Consider the following 13,949-nt stretch of genomic DNA (forward strand, 5'->3'; position numbering starts at 1 on the left):
GTTCTGCTGCATCCTCTCATTACGCGAGAGGTCTCTGCTCCATGCCAAATCTTCGATCACTGGATCTGTACAGGGTAAAGCTGAGTGATGAGTTCTACTCGACGATGGCCTCTGAGGCATCAAAATCAAAGGTATACCAAACATGATTCCTATTCAACACGATTTTTGTTTTGCAAATAATTTTACATTCTTTAAATTCCACATATGAGGTAACTGTTTTTTCATACTAAAAAAAAGAAGAAATTCCACATTTTCATTAGTTATGAGGACTCTCATATCAATATTATAAATAGTTTTGCTATGCCGACAAGGAAAAAGAATCCTGTAAATAGAATGAACTTTGATGTCATAATGATATAAAAGCATATCAAAGCGTGTTAAAAAAGCACGTATTCTACAAATAGTATTTCGCATTCTATATTGAAAAATCATTTGAATGCTGTCAATAGTCGCAGGAAATTATTTCTACATTTTGTACATGTGCATGGTAAAGAGACGGATATAACGCTTTTGTTTTGCTTCAACAGACCATGTCTCTCTTTTCCAAATATTTATAATTGATGACGATGGTTTTTCTTTCTTCATCTCGTCTTTTTTTGCGCTAACCACACCCATTTCCCTCGGGTTTTTTCTCTCTCTATATTTTTTTGTCTCTGTATTTTTCCAGGCCTCTCTCTCTTTCTCCTTTCTTTTTTCTTTGCTTTAACGGTCTAAGTAGATGTTCATGATAAAACATTAATGACAGTATGAATATTTCAAAATAAATGTGTTCTTTTTACTCTATTGAACCTGTCCTGTCACATCACCAGATTGAGGAGCTAAAGCTCGGGGGCGCAGATCTGGGTTCTCATGCATTCTCTCATTACGCGAGAGGTCTCTGCTCAATGCCAAATCTTCGATCACTGGATCTGCGCAGTATGAAGCTGAGTGATGAGTTCTACTCGACGATAGCCTCTGAGGCATCAAAATCAAAGGTATACCAAACATGATTTCTATTCAAAACGATTTTTGTTTTTCCAAATATTTGTTTGCATTGCTCAAACTCCACATATGAGAAAACAGTTTTTTCATATCACATATAAATAAATTAAACATTTTCACGAGTTACGAGGACTCTTATATCAATAATATAAATAGTTTGGCTATATGCTGATAAGGAAAAAAAGACCTGTAAATAGAATGATCTTTGGTTTCATAATGATATAAGGTAACTGTTTTTTTCATATTTGATTTTTTTTAATACACATTTTCATTAGTTACGAGGACTCTCATATCAATAATATAAATAGTTTGGCTATACTGACGAGGAAAAAAAGACCTGTAAATAGATATAAACGCATATCAGAGTGTGTTTTAAAAGCACGTATTCTACAAATATTATTTCTTATTCTATATTGAACAATTATTTAAATTTTGTCAATAGTCGCAGGAAATTAATTCTACATGTACATGGTAAATAGATGGATATACTATTTTTTGTTTGTTTCATTGAACAGACATGGTCTCACTTTCCAACTATCTATACATTGATGGCATTTGTTTGTCTTTCTTTATCTTTCTTTTCACTTACCACACCACTTGCTATTTAATCAAATCTACAATCAACATTAATATTTTCATACACATCATTCCAATCGAGAGACTCTCTCTGTATCTCTGTATGTCTCTGTCTATGACTCTCTCTCTCTCTCTCTTTCTCCCTTCTCTTTTCCCTTGCTTTAAAAGTCCAAGTGGAGGTTAATTATTGTCACATTGATGACAATAGAAAAAATTCAAATCAAACATGTCGTCCATACTTGATGATACTATTCACTCTATTCAACCTGTTCTGTCACATCACCAGATCGAGGTGCATAGCCACCGGCACTCGGATCTGGGTTCTCATGCATCCTCTCATTACGCGAGAGGTCTCTGCTCAATGCCAAATCTTCGAGCACTGACGCTGGGCAGATTGGAGCTGAGTGATGAGTTCTACTCAACGATGGCCTCTGAGGCATCAAAATCAAAGGTAAACCAAACATGATTCCTATTCAAAACGATTTTGTTTTGCAAATAATTTGTCATTGTTAAAATTCCACATATGATACACTGTTTTGTAATATTACAAATAAGAAATTACACAATTTCCATGAATAACGAGGACTCTCATATTAATAATATAAATAGTTTGGTTATGCTCACAAAGGAGAAAATGACCTGTAAATAGATTGAACTTTAGTGCCATAATGATATAAACGCATATCAGAGTGTGTTTTAAAAGAACGTATTCTACAAATACTATTTCTTATTCTATATTGAACAATTATTTAAATGTTGTCAATAGTCGCAGGAAATTAATTCTACATGTACATGGTAAATAGACGGATATACTATTTTATTTTGTTTCATTGAACAGACACGGTCTCACTTTCGAACTATCTATAAATTGACGGTATTTGTTTGTCTTTCTTCATCTCGTCTTTCTTTTCACTTACCACACCACTTGCCATTTAATCAAATCTACAATCAACATTAGTATTTTCATAACATCATTTTAATCGAGAGACTCTCTCTGTATCTCTGTATGTCTCTGTCTATGACTCTCTCTCTCTCTCTCTCTCTCCCTTCTCTTTTCCCTTGCTTTAAAAGTCCAAGTAGAGGTTAATGATGTCACATTGATGACAATAGAAAAAATTCAAATCAAACATGTCGTCCATACTTGATGATACTATTCACTCCATGCAACCTGTCCTGTCACATCACCAGATTGAGAAGCTAAAGCACGAGGACGCGGATCTGGGTTCTGCTGCATCGTCTCATTACGCGATAGGTCTCTGCTCCATGCCAAATCTTCGATCACTGACGCTGGACAGATTGGAGCTGAGTGATGAGTTCTACTCAACGATGGCCTCTGAGGCATCAAAATCAATGGTAAACCAAACATGATTCCTATTCAAAACGATTTTGTTTTGCAAATAATTTGTCATTGTTAAAATTCCACATATGATACACTGTTTTGTAATATTACAAATAAGAAATTACACAATTTCCATGAGTAACGAGGACTCTCATATTAATAATAAAAATAGTTTGGTTATGCTCACAAGGAGAAAATGACCTGTAAATAGATTGAACTTTAGTGTCATAATGATATAAACGCATATCAGAGTGTGTTTTAAAAGAACGTATTCTACAAATACTATTTCTTATTCTATATTGAACAATTATTTAAATGTTGTCAATAGTCGCAGGAAATTAATTCTACATGTACATGGTAAATAGACGGATATACTATTTTATTTTGTTTCATTGAACAGACACGGTCTCACTTTCGAACTATCTATAAATTGACGGTATTTGTTTGTCTTTCTTCATCTCGTCTTTCTTTTCACTTACCACACCACTTGCCATTTAATCAAATCTACAATCAACATTAGTATTTTCATAACATCATTTTAATCGAGAGACTCTCTCTGTATCTCTGTATGTCTCTGTCTATGACTCTCTCTCTCTCTCTCTTCTCTTTTCCCTTGCTTTAAAAGTCCAAGTAGAGGTTAATGATGTCACATTGATGACAATAGAAAAAATTCAAATCAAACATGTCGTCCATACTTGATGATACTATTCACTCCATGCAACCTGTCCTGTCACATCACCAGATTGAGGAGCTAAAGCTCGGGGGCGCAGATCTGGGTTCTCATGCATTCTCTCATTACGCGAGAGGTCTCTGCTCAATGCCAAATCTTCGATCACTGGATCTGCGCAGTATGAAGCTGAGTGATGAGTTCTACTCGACGATAGCCTCTGAGGCATCAAAATCAAAGGTATACCAAACATGATTTCTATTCAAAACGATTTTTGTTTTTCCAAATATTTGTTTGCATTGCTCAAACTCCACATATGAGAAAACAGTTTTTTCATATCAAATATAAATAAATTAAACATTTTCACGAGTTACGAGGACTCTTATATCAATAATATAAATAGTTTGGCTATATGCTGATAAGGAAAAAAAGACCTGTAAATAGAATGATCTTTGGTTTCATAATGATATAAGGTAACTGTTTTTTTCATATTTGATTTTTTTTAATACACATTTTCATTAGTTACGAGGACTCTCATATCAATAATATAAATAGTTTGGCTATACTGACGAGGAAAAAAAGACCTGTAAATAGATATAAACGCATATCAGAGTGTGTTTTAAAAGCACGTATTCTACAAATATTATTTCTTATTCTATATTGAACAATTATTTAAATTTTGTCAATAGTCGCAGGAAATTAATTCTACATGTACATGGTAAATAGATGGATATACTATTTTTTGTTTGTTTCATTGAACAGACATGGTCTCACTTTCCAACTATCTATACATTGATGGCATTTGTTTGTCTTTCTTTATCTTTCTTTTCACTTACCACACCACTTGCTATTTAATCAAATCTACAATCAACATTAATATTTTCATACACATCATTCCAATCGAGAGACTCTCTCTGTATCTCTGTATGTCTCTGTCTATGACTCTCTCTCTCTCTCTCTTTCTCCCTTCTCTTTTCCCTTGCTTTAAAAGTCCAAGTGGAGGTTAATTATTGTCACATTGATGACAATAGAAAAAAATTCAAATCAAACATGTCGTCCATACTTGATGATACTATTCACTCTATTCAACCTGTTCTGTCACATCACCAGATCGAGGTGCATAGCCACCGGCACTCGGATCTGGGTTCTCATGCATCCTCTCATTACGCGAGAGGTCTCTGCTCAATGCCAAATCTTCGAGCACTGACGCTGGGCAGATTGGAGCTGAGTGATGAGTTCTACTCAACGATGGCCTCTGAGGCATCAAAATCAAAGGTAAACCAAACATGATTCCTATTCAAAACGATTTTGTTTTGCAAATAATTTGTCATTGTTAAAATTCCACATATGATACACTGTTTTGTAATATTACAAATAAGAAATTACACAATTTCCATGAATAACGAGGACTCTCATATTAATAATATAAATAGTTTGGTTATGCTCACAAAGGAGAAAATGACCTGTAAATAGATTGAACTTTAGTGTCATAATGATATAAACGCATATCAGAGTGTGTTTTAAAAGAACGTATTCTACAAATACTATTTCTTATTCTATATTGAACAATTATTTAAATGTTGTCAATAGTCGCAGGAAATTAATTCTACATGTACATGGTAAATAGACGGATATACTATTTTATTTTGTTTCATTGAACAGACACGGTCTCACTTTCGAACTATCTATAAATTGACGGTATTTGTTTGTCTTTCTTCATCTCGTCTTTCTTTTCACTTACCACACCACTTGCCATTTAATCAAATCTACAATCAACATTAGTATTTTCATAACATCATTTTAATCGAGAGACTCTCTCTGTATCTCTGTATGTCTCTGTCTATGACTCTCTCTCTCTCTCTCTCTCCCTTCTCTTTTCCCTTGCTTTAAAAGTCCAAGTAGAGGTTAATGATGTCACATTGATGACAATAGAAAAAATTCAAATCAAACATGTCGTCCATACTTGATGATACTATTCACTCCATGCAACCTGTCCTGTCACATCACCAGATTGAGAAGCTAAAGCACGAGGACGCGGATCTGGGTTCTGCTGCATCGTCTCATTACGCGATAGGTCTCTGCTCCATGCCAAATCTTCAATCACTGGATATTGACCATGTGAAGCTGAGTAATGAGTTCTATTCGACGTTGGCTTCAGAGGCATCAACATCAAAGGTATACCAAACATGATTTCTATTCAAAACGATTTTTGTTTTTCCAAATATTTGTTTGCATTGTTCAAACTCCACATATGAGAAAACTGTTTTTTCATATCAAATATAAATAAATTACACATTTTCATGAGTTACGAGGACTCTCATATCAATAATATAAATAGTTTGGCTATATGCTGATGAGCAAAAAAGACCTGTAAATACAATGATCTTTGGTTTCATAATGATATAAAAGCATATCAAAGTGTGTTCTAAAAGCACGTATTCTACAAATATAGGATTTCTCGGTTACTTTCGTAAGCTTTTCATTCGTTTTGATACAAAGTTCATTCAAATTCGCGAAATAAAGCTGCCGGCGTGTAAATTTTATTCAAAATAACACTTTTTTCAATTGATTTACTAATTCGGTCAATGGATTAAGCACTTGTTTCATTCAATTTAACAACCGCTTACAAATGCGCAGTTTGCATTCATTTTCGTCAACAATGGCAAATCGGACGTCCGTACCATTCAATTTCACTTTGGGTCTTTCTAAATAACAAAGTTTTCATTCATATTCGCCTATCTTTACAAACCTATGGTATACATGGTATATGCACATGTTTCTCATCTAAATTAAACAAATGAGTTATATAACATGTTCTCTTTACGGACTTTATCGTACTCGGTCTTTTTTTGTAAGAGACATTACGTGAACAAAAATGATAATGTCATGCATGATGTAATTATGATCATTAAAATATATAGTATTTACCACAATAAATCAATGTATCTACCTATTATTTGCTAGTTTATCCAAACTACGCCACCTTCGAGAACACTCTAAAAAGTCACAATCGCGCATGCGCCCACCCCCATACATCGCCTTCACGTGCGCATCGCACGCCCGCCATTCATCCTCTTTCTATTCTCGCCCACCGAGATAGACATCGTATACAGCTGAGTCACATTAAAATCAAGGATCTTGTCCTTTTTTCGTTGGGCTTAGCTCTTTTTACGTATTGAATTCCGTTCTCATAATAAATGCTGTTAATATTATGGGGCGGGTTCCCTAGTCACATTTTTATTTTTGCGGAAATTTGAGTTTCATTTCTGCTTCGCATATTTCCTTTTTCGCGATCGTAAATTAAGACTTTGTTACGCCGCTGGTTAAGGCGTTGGGTCTTGGCGTTAAACGGCCGTTGGTTGCGTTGGCGAGTAATTTATTCATCGCCCTTTGTTCCAACTTGGTTCGTTTCGCTTCGTGGTTCACTGCTTCAGCGGTGCGGCCTTTTTGTTGCGTTCGTGATTGTTGGATTTATTTTTCGTGCATGCGTTGGATTTAGTTTGATATAAAAACATTTTATTTGAAACTGTTGGCTGGATAATTTGGTGAGCGGGGAGTTGTTAAGCTCGCTCGCTCCTTTTGTCTGGCGTTTCTCTTTGTTTACTTGCATTTTATTTGAAACTGTTGGCTGGATAGTTTGGTGAGCGCGGAGTTGGTTATTCTCGCTCGCTCCTTTTGTCTGGCGTTTCTCTTTGTTACTTGCATTTTATTTGAAACTGTTGGCTGGATAATTTGGTGAGCGGGGAGTTTGTTAATCTCGCTCGCTCCTTTTTTCTGGTGTTTCTCTTTGGTTTACTTTTTGTGTATTCAGGTTCGTGATGGATGCGTCGGAGCCTGGTACTCTTGTTTCTCCTCCAGCTGGTGCAGCTACGGGAGGGGTGTTTGTCAAGCCGACCACTCGTTTATTCAGTGTGGCGGCAGGTAAGTTAGGGAGCGCTACTAGCGTCTCTCGGACAGGCTCGTTTATAATTACCGGCTCGACTCTGTCGGGCTCGGTAAGACAGCCATTGTTGGGACCTGGTGTCCCAGCAAGGGGGCGATCGGTTTACCGATCGTTAGCCCCCAACGCACGATAGAAAAGGGCGTCATTGGTCTGCCGGCCTCTGACGTTCATGCTCTGGGGATGAGTGTCGCCATTGCGGCCACTGACACTCGGACCTTGGGGAAGAGTGTCGCCATTGCGGCCACTGACACTCGGAACCCGATCACTGGCTTTGCTCCCGCTAGTGACACGTGCAACAACTTGAGCGATTCCGCAGTCCTCGAGACTAGCTTGAATCCTCAGGGGCCGGCTTCCTCCCGTCGGGTGGAAGTCGTAAGAGACTTTCCGACCTGCCCGCTAGGGTACTGTCCGTCAGTCTCGAGTGTTTACTCGAGTGAATCCGCAGCACCCCGTGCCGCTTTGATCACTCAATAGTAGTACACTCTTGCTTGCTCTCACGCTCCCGTCACAGTCGGGTGCTTTTGAGACAAGCAAAATATATCCGACCGCCTGGTCGGCAGTGCCGCCCGATTTTCAAATATCCGGCGGTTATCTGATATCCGCCACCGGATACCGGTTGGGATAACGGTGTGAATTCGGAACCGAACCGGTTTGCCGATTCGGATCCGATTTAAGCCCTGAATGTCTCAGTTTGCCTTTTGTGCAGCTGCAGTCACTCAGAGTGTCGTTGTTTATGCGACCTCTGACACTCGGGCCTCGGTCACTGGCTACACAGTGACATGGGCTTTTTGAGAGATTCGGCAGCACTCTGTGCAGCCTTGGATCCTCAGGAGTGGGTTCCCTCCCGTCAGTCGGGTTGGGAGTCGTAAGAGACTGTCTGACCCTCCCGTCCAGGGTACTGTCTGTCAGTCTCGAGTGTCTACTCGAGTGAATCCGCCGCACCCCGTGCCGCCATGATAACTCAGGAGTACACGTGCAACAAAGATTCCGCGTCCTCGGGACTAGCTTGAATCCTCAGGGGCCGGCTTCCTCCCATCGGGTGGAAGTCGTAAGAGACTTTCCGACCGGCCCACTAGGGTACTGTCCGTCAGTCTCGAGTGTTTACTTGAATGATTCCGCAGCACCCCGTGCCGCCTTGATCACTCAATAGTAGTACACTCTTGCTAGCTCTTTCGCTCCCGTCACAGTCGGGTGCTTATGAGACGAGCTAAATATATTTATATCCGTCGCCTGTTCAGCAGTGCCGCCCGATATATCTGTATCAGTTTACCGGTTCGGTAAATTACGCAAATATACGCTCTTGCTAGCTCTTTTGCTCCAGTCTTTAGGCATGGAGTATAGCCATGTCTCATTCATGTCTCTTTTGAGTCGATGTCTGCCTTGGGCACACGTTAGGCTACGGCTGGGAGGAGGGGTTCGGCCTCGTTTAGACGCCTACCCTTCTCCGTTGCCATCGATCAGGCTGAGCCTCTCGATTATGTGGAGCTCTTTGCTGAGAGAAGTTGGCGGGGTAGTAACCCAGCCCTCTCGGCCGACCTCTGGTGGTACAGGCCTTCCTTTTTCGTGGTCGGCTCTGTCATGTCTTTGGACACGGGCGCCCAGGGCCTAGGTCCGGTTTTACCTCGGTGGCTTGATCTGATACCAGTTGCCTGGATAGTGTCCGATATTTTGGATAGCCCCTTCTGGTGCCCAGACTTGTTTACATGTTCTTGATTCTCAGGATCCTGTTCTCGTACAGGTTTGGTTCCCGGAGTTGCCCCTCCTATCTCAGTCGCTGCCCGCTGAGGATATTAATGTTTGTGGTTGCGTTCGCCTCCTCGGGACCAGGTTCTCGACGTCGTTGAGTTTGAAAGTCAGATGGGTAACTCTCAGTTACTAATCAGCGCGGCTCCCAAGCTCTCGTGGTTTGGCAGCCGACGTACAGACTCTCTTTGAGTCGTCATTTCCGGAGGCCTTCACTCTGGCTGTGCCAGGTGCGGCCAAGGCTTCCCATCTCCTTCCGCGGGAATACCGCTCATGGTGGTTTGCCAGTCCGGTGACGGGTATCTTGTGTGTAAGGAGGGTTCCCTTCTCCGGTGATCTCCTCCCGTTCTAGTTTTAACAGGGCGCGGCCCTAGGGTGGGTCAGTTATGTAGAAGTAATCGCACTTAGCTCCTCCTTTGGGACAAGCTTTGTGTCTTAGGGCTTTGTTGCGATGCAACGACTCGCCAATGTTTTGTTGATGTGGCCCCGGATTCAACCACGTCATGGTTTCATCCAGTCGTGAAACGCAAAGATCCCGGTCTCACGGAGGCTCTCGGGTCTTGATTGATGAGCCTATGGCGCAGTGGAGCGGGTTGGTCTCGGTCACACTGAGTTTATTTCGGGGTTTACGAAGTCTAGTATGGCCGCTATACTCGCTTCTTCTCCCGTATCTCCGGGTAAGAAGCGCAAGCGTTCTAACGTCCCGCTGCCGTCTGTGTCAAGGTAGAGAAGGCTGAGTTAAGTGTTACGTCACTCTGTGTGTTCTCTAGCCGCTCAGGCTGGGCTTCGTGGCTTCTTGGTGATTTTGGTGTCTGGGGATACCAGCCACCAAAGCCCCGAAAGGCATTTTGGGTTTGGCGGAGGCTCAGCTTCTGCCCCTTCCTGTGCCGGGCTGGTAATGAGCCAGCCCTGGTCACACCTGGCTTTGGGTTCGTTCAGATTTCGTGGGTGTTGATACTCCGGCATCCGAGACACTTTTAGTGTCCGGATTGCCTGGTGCTGTTGGCCTTCCACCATGGGCCGTCGGCCGGTTGGTGGGAGTTGGGCCTGTAGTTCCTGCCCTCGCGGTTGTCTTCGGCATCTGCAGCGGGGTTTCAGTTGAGTTCGCCACTCGACAGAAGGTTGTCAGCCACACGACAGGAGGTTGTCGACCAAACGTAAGCCTTTCGCACCATGCTCTTGCGGCCTCTGATGCTGTGAGGCGTGGTGGCCATGCTGGGCCTATTTCGCTGACCCTTCCAGTTTAGCAAGGCCCTAGAACAAGCTTCGTCACTCGACGCTTTGGCAAGGGGCACGAAGTTGTGGTTGGATTGTTATGATATTTATTGTGGCCTTCTAATGTCAAGTCTCCGACTGTGACTTAGGCGGAGAGAGCTGTGGTAATATTTAGACCTCAGCTTGCCTCTTCTCCAACCGTTCAGACTGGGCTTTGCGCAGTGTCTAAGTAGCTTGGTGGGCAACAGGGTTTACCCTGGTCTCATCCGGCTGGTCTGCGGCCCAGTTTTGCTGGTCTGGTGTAAGCCGGTACCCGTTTGGTTTGGGGATCGTCTTACCGAGTTCGGCCTCGAGGAGGCTCAGTTCGGTGGTTGGCATTTCTGCTCGGGCTTTTTGCCCGTTGGTGATGGTTAAGCTCTCTTCTCCAGGTTCTTTTGCTACACCTCCAAGAGAGGAGTGGGTAGCTGGGTCGGGACTCACCCTTCCCCTCTGGGGTTTGGGTTTTTTTCCTGTGATAAGTCTCATTGAAGCCTAGTCATGCGGCTGACCAGCCCTTAGGGCTGTGGTGTCGCCTTTTTCGGGGGATTTATCTCTTACAACTAGCCGAAATAGCTCAGTTGGGAGAGCGTTAGACTTAAGATCTAAGGTCCCTGGTTCGAAACCACCCGGAGAACTCGCATGAGTTCTGAACTGTCCCGGGTTTCGGCATGTTCCTTTCTGTTTTAATGACACAGTTCCCTAGCTCATTTGGAGGGTAATCAGTGTCCGTCGTTGATGTTTGTGGCAACGGGCTTCCCGGTGAGTTTCCGTTTCTGGCTGGTTTTTGTCCCTTTTGCTGTGGACATCTGTCCCCTCTCCCGCTGAGACCGGGCCTGTTCCAGTCTCTATCGGGGATTTTCTGTCATCGCACTGCGGTGCATACTCATTGAAGCCTAGTCATGCGACTGACTGGCTGGCTTCAGTTCAGTGTTTCTGGTTTCTGTCCCTTTTGCTGCGGACATCTGTCCCCTCTCTTGCTGAGACTGGACCTGTTGTCCCAGTCTCGTTCGGGGATTTTCCGTCATCGCCCCGCGGTGCATACTCTCTCTGGCCGCTGTGCCCAGGCGCGGATCCACGAACCCATTTCTACCGGCCCGGCTATGGCAACCCCTTTGTGTAAAAACTAGATAAACTCTGTTTTTCTCAGATAAACTCTGTTTTTCTCAGATAAACTCTGTTTTTCTCAGATAAACTCAGTTTATCAGTTGATAAACTGAGTTTATCATTGATAAACACAGTTTTTCTGATAAACTGAGTTTATCTAGTTTTTACACAAAGGGGTTGCCATAGCCGGGCCGGTAGAAATGGGTTCGTGGATCCGCGCCTGGCTGTGCCGGTCTCGGGGAGTACGCTAGGACTTATGGGCTCTCTGGGAGAGCCTCGCGGTTTATAGTTGTAGGGATTCCACGAGAACCCTTTACAACTCTCGTTTGGAGCCCTGCTCCATGTGGTGTGAAGACCTCGGGGTCTCACCCGTAGACTTTGATAGGTGTCATAGCTGGATTTTGGTTAATTTGTTTGGTGAGGCAAAGTGGTCTCGTGGAACAGCGACCACCTAGTATTTGGAAGGTATCGGTTCAATACCCTAGCTAGTGCTTTTAGAGGGTAAAGTCCTTCCGCTTTTTGTGGTTACCGTTCGGCCCTCGCCGCCTCTCATGTGTGGTTTCCGGACGGCTCGGGGGTTATCTTCTGTTGAAGTTACTGCGTTCTTTTCTGCAGTAGCTGGCTATCCCGAAGGTTTTGGCACAGCCTCTTTTGAGCCTTTGTCTAAGGCCTCACTTGACGCTGAAAACTTTTTTCCTTATGGCAATAGTTTCTGGACAGCGGAGGGGTACGTTTCATGCGCTGTCTGCCTCCCCCGGCCATATCAGGTGGGGAGTTCGGTTGGTCCCACGACCTTCCTCCGGACCGATTGATGTTTTTCCTCAGTCCTCTTTCGGACTTCTCAGTCGCTCAGGACAAGGTCTGGTGCCCCATTAGGGCACTCATGTGGTTTTTAGTTAGGACTAAGGTTCTTAAATAGGACTAAGGTTCATCGAAGGATGTCCAGTTGTTCCTCATTTCGCAGGAGCTCCTTTCTTCTGCGTCTCGTGAATCCATCTCCAGATGGATAGTGGACACTATTCAGGCCGCTGGTCCTGAAGCCCTTTTCGCAGAGGGCAGGGCCAGTGCCCATAATTCCAGATGTAGTGGTACTTCCTGGGCATTGTTTTAACCTTTTTGAAGGCCGCGTTTTGGCGGTCTCCCAATTCCCGTACATCTTTTTATCTTCGGGGAAGTCACCTCTGGGGAGGTGTCGTGGTGTTGTTTGCAACTGCGTCCCTGCGGGCGGTTTTGGTTGCCTTTGTTGCCTTTGTTCCCCAGTAATCTCCTTCTTGTTCGGGACATGCCTCCCGGTCCATTTGTGTGCTGGTCTAGCAAATAATAGGTAGATACATTGATTTATTGTGGTAAATCAGAAAAATCAGAACTGATTTTATTATTTACTATATAAATCTATGTATCTACCTATGTCCCTCCCTCCGTCTCCTCTCCTTGCGGGCAACATGTCCGAATCTATGTCTTTGGAGGCCCGTGAAAGAGGATGAATGGCGGGCGTGCGATGCGCACGTGAAGGCGATGTATGGGGGTGGGCGCATGCGCGATTGTGACTTTTTAGAGTGTTCTCGAAGGTGGCGTAGTTTGGATAAACTAGCAAATAATAGGTAGATACATAGATTTATATAGTAAATAATAAAATCAGTTCTGATTTTTCTGATTTAGTTTATGTCCACATGACATGAGTTATTGAGATGTGCGCGCAGTGAGAAAACAATGTATCGAACTCAATAATGATTGTGTAGCGTGATTGTGCTTGTTACTGTATGTTGATCGTGATCGTGATTGTAGTTGAGATGGTGATTACGATTGTGACTGAGATGGTAATTGTGACTGTGATCACGATCGTGATTGTGATTCAGTGTGATGGTGATTCAGATTTTGATGTGATTGTGATTGAGCTGGTACTCATATTGTTCTTAACATGTCCAATACAGACTAAATATAATTTACACAAATATAAATGGCTTCAAAGAGATTACGAACATCGAATAAATTATCAAAAACAAAACAAAACAAAACATTAAAAATAAATCAATGTAGGTCTATAGAGTATTGATACCCCCCCCCCCCCACCACCACCATTATGGTAAGCCATTCCAATAAATACAACAGTAGTCTGTAAACACGCACTTTGCATGCACTTATATCATTGCATATTCACACAAAAACACTCTTGCTTAGTTCCATGCTAATTCTATATTGATGTGGCTAGGTTTTATCTACTTAGCACATGATCGTTCAGTTGCTAAATGGTGATGATTTAGTGGGTATATATATATACACCCATAGTGAGGACAAATAACATGTTTGTTGCTTACCAACCCATACAATTTGAAATGGATTTA

Source organism: Strongylocentrotus purpuratus, unplaced genomic scaffold (assembly GCF_000002235.5).
Source record: "Strongylocentrotus purpuratus isolate Spur 01 unplaced genomic scaffold, Spur_5.0 spur5_scaffold_16, whole genome shotgun sequence".
Lineage (NCBI taxonomy): Eukaryota > Metazoa > Echinodermata > Echinoidea > Camarodonta > Strongylocentrotidae > Strongylocentrotus > Strongylocentrotus purpuratus.